Source organism: Ornithorhynchus anatinus, chromosome 1 (genome assembly GCF_004115215.2).
Source record: "Ornithorhynchus anatinus isolate Pmale09 chromosome 1, mOrnAna1.pri.v4, whole genome shotgun sequence".
NCBI lineage: Eukaryota > Metazoa > Chordata > Mammalia > Monotremata > Ornithorhynchidae > Ornithorhynchus > Ornithorhynchus anatinus.
This window is the reverse complement of record NC_041728.1, coordinates 102,766,268-102,770,197: the sequence shown is the minus strand read 5'-3', so window position 1 is coordinate 102,770,197 and position 3,930 is coordinate 102,766,268. Positions and strand designations below refer to the sequence as shown.

General features: G+C 41.8%; 1 non-coding gene across 1 annotated transcript; it reads right to left on the bottom strand.

Moving 5' to 3' along the window:
- Positions 1-3,578: 3,578 nt before the first annotated feature.
- LOC114817057 lies at positions 3,579-3,716 on the bottom strand. The gene has a single exon (XR_003764904.1). It is a non-coding gene; the product is annotated as a small nucleolar RNA SNORA7 (small nucleolar RNA).
- Positions 3,717-3,930: the final 214 nt, after the last annotated feature.

Genomic DNA, 3,930 nt, shown 5'->3' with positions numbered 1-3,930 from the left:
ATAGACAAGGAAGTAGGAAATCAAATCAAGAAAACCATCTCATCCTATGGGAAACTGTCAAGCAGAATGTTTCGGGGTTTTAGGCTCTGGACCAAACTAAAAGTCTTCAGAACTGTATTGCCATTCAACAGTCTCTACAGATATGAATGCTGAAATTTCTACTGATGCCCCATCTTAGTTCTCGGGTAGTTTTATCAGTATCCCTTACAGGCTGTACTCAACATTGAGTGACAAAACAGGATCACAAACAACATAGATCTAGAACAAAGTCAGTCTCCTGGCACTGAAGCTTGCTTACCTCAGTACAGCTATGTTGGGTAAGCATATGAGAAGAATGGATGAGAATAGGATACCCAAACAGCTGCTGTTTAGAAACTTGAAACTGGCCTAGCAGATATAAGGAGATTAGAGAGGAAACGTTTTAAGGACAGAGTAAACCAAAACTTGGGGCAATGCTGCAATTCAGCTGTAAACTGGGAGTCAAGTGGTGCACCACAGCCAAGAACAGTCTCGATATTTTTGTGCAGAAGCTTCATAAAAATCATAAGACAAGGAAACAAAAGTAAAAATTACTGCCAGTCACTGAAAGAAAAAAAATTTACTATCACCGGAAAAGATAGTCTTTGTGTAAACATAGTGAGCATTGGCCTTTTCAGTACATAACCCACGTGTGGGTGAATTTCACTAACAGTAGTTTCTCCTTGGATTTTTTTGTTGTTATGGTAGCTGTTAAGTGCTTACTATGTGCCAGGAACTGTACTAAGCACCGGGATAGATATAAGATAATCAGGTTGGACACAGTCCCTGTGCTGCTTGGAGCTCACAGTCTTAATCCCCATTTTAGAGATTGGGTAATTCTCTGAGGTGCAGAGAATTTAATTGAATTTTCCAAGGCCATGCAGCAGACAAGTGATGGAGCCAAAATTTGAACCCAGGGCCTGCTGACTCCCAGGCCTATAATCTCTCCACTGGGCCACACTGCTTCTATAAGCTAGATATTCAATTCTATTTAAATATGTGAACCTTTGACCAGCAGATTGATTTTCCTAGAGGTGCATTTTTGGAATCTCGCCTACCCAAGGTCCATTTTTTTCAGTAACAGAGATCCCCTGACAACACACCTGGAAATTTTCCCTAGCCTTGGCCTTCAGGTGACCAGCATGAGGAACAGCAGCTACTGATGAATATATTTCCTTCTCCACATAGATTTCCAAGAAGATTCATTTTTCCAAATCTCAGAGTGCCTGTGCCATTATCATTCCACCATCCAAAGAAGGTTGACCAATTCGGAATCAGGTGAAGAGTTTTCACAACCTGTCCACAGCAGTTTCACAGACCTGCCTGAATACCCTGGGCTGAATGAAAATCAGCCTACATCCCTCCACTCACCTATGTTCCTGATCACACTGTCAAGCCTCAATTTGGGTAGCTCAGTCTAGAGGATATGAGCAGGGTCCCCTAATGGAAAGAGCCCAAGCCTGGAAGTCAGGGGATCTGGGTTCTATTCCAGGTTCTGCTACATCCCTGCTGTGTGACTTTGGGCAAGTCACTTAGCTTCTCTTGGCCTCAGTTTCCTCATCTGAAATATGGGGATTAAATTAGCTGTTCTGCTTCCCACTTAGGCAATGAGTTCCATGTGGGGCAGAGACTGTACCAGTCTACTAACATTGCAGCTACCTCAGTGCTTAATACAGAGCTCGACCCATAGGAAGCGCTTAATAATAATAATAATAATAATGTTGGTATTTGTTAAGCTTTTACTATGTGCTGAGCACTGTTCTAAGCGCTGGAGTAGATACATTCATTCATTCATTCAATAGTTTTTATTGAGCGCTTGCCATGTGCAGGGTAATTAGGTTGTCCAACATGAGGCTCACAGTCTTAATCCTCATTTTACAAATGAGGTAACTGAGGCACCGAGAAGTTAAGTGGCATGCCCAAAGTCACACAGCTGACAGGTGGTGGAGCCAGGATTAGAACCCATGACCTCTGACTCCCAAGCCCTTGCTCTTTCCACTGAGCTACGCTGCTTCTCTAACAAATGCTGCAATTTTTATTTTTTGTGAATCAAGAGCAGAGACTGCCAAACAGTCAGAGATAAGAGGGTGTGCCTGTCACACAACTCCAGTGACGGGTTCATGGTATGGAATCTGTTTGTATATTTTCACAATGGAGTTTTATTCAACTCTAGTTAAATTACAAAATGAATCAAGAACTATTCATTTTAAAGCTCCCATCCTGTAAGAGAGACCCCCAAGACCTCCATCTGGGCTCAAGATTGCCTTGCCCATTAGATTACAAAGCATTTAATATTGGACAGACTACAAAGGCTCAAAGCAATTCTCTTCTTCAATTTCCTAACAATACATACTTATTCCTTGTGTTTATCACATGATCCAAATGCTCAAGAAATGAATGGCTGGGATTTCTCTCTCCTCAATTTTGCTTTTGTAGCATTTGTCAAATTGTTTCAACGACCAAGGCAATTATTTACATTTTTCTCCACTGTACCATTACCAATGCAAGTGATGTTTTTACAGTGTTCACAGTTGATGAGATTTCTACTAGATTACTCAAGGTAACTCACACAAAGAAGTAGATTTGCACTGGGGTATAGATAGCTGTAATTGAAAGCTTACCTACGCCAGTTTAATCCATTTGATGTGTGATTTTTCCTACCGCTTAATGTAAGATTTAAAAATTCACCACAGACAGGGAGAAAATACAACTTCAGCCTTTGCAGAAATAGAAATCAAATCCAGGTCCCAGTAATGAAAAACAGTATCATTCATCCATTTTCCATGTTGAGATTGGTAGGCTTGAGTTTTAATACTGACTCTATCCCTTGCCTGCTTTACATCTCGGGCTAGTCACATAAACTCCACTAAACAGTAAGATTGTTGTGGGCAGGGAATGTGTCTGTCTATTGTTCTGTTGTACTCTCCCAAGAGCTTAGTACAGTGTTCTGCACACTGTAAGTGCCCAATAAAAATGACTGAATAAAATATGATTGAATGAAATACGATTGAATAAACTTCTCTGTGGTTCAGTTTCCTCATCTGAAAATGGGAATTAAATACTTGTTAGCCCTCTCTCTCACACTGTGAGCCTCATGTAGGATAGGGACTGTGTCTGATCCAATTACATCTACCCCCTGCTTAGCAAGTGTGCTTAGCACATAGCAAGCGCTGAACAGATACCATGATTATTAATTCTGATATCCACTCACATCTACCCCATGCTTAGCAACAGTGCTTAGCACATAGCAAACTCTGGACAGATACCGTGATTATTAATTCTGATATGGTTCAATGTCAAATCAATACCACCAACACCCAGAGACCCATGTTGTTGTTGTTGCCTTATGCTGCTGAGATGTGTCTGACCCATAGTGATGCCATCGACACACCTCTCCCAGAATGCCCCACTTTCATCTGCAATTGTTCTGGTAGCGTATCCATAGAATTTTCTTGGTCAAAATCTGGAAGTGTTTACCATTGGCCCCTTCACACAGTAAACTTGAGTCTCCACCGTCGACTCTCTCCCATGCCGCTGCTGCCCAGCATAGGTGAGTTTTGACTGGTAGCAGATTGCCTTCCACTCACTAGCCACTGTCCAAGCTAGGAATGGAGTGGGTAGGCCTCTGCTTGACTCTCCCTCCTGTAGTCGAGACTGTTAGAGTACTGGAGACTCTCCAGGTGCGACCCTGAGAGGGTCAGAGACCCATACTTAAAGGAAATTCCTGAGTGGTCCCTATCCCTACTATAGGAAGTTTACACATTCATTCATTTGTTCAATTGTATTTATTGAGCGCTTACTGTGTGCAGACCACTATACTAAGCGCTTGGGAGAGTACAACAATAAACAGATACATTACCTGCCCATGACAAGCTTACAATTTTTAAGTATGGTTATATATCACTCCAGCTC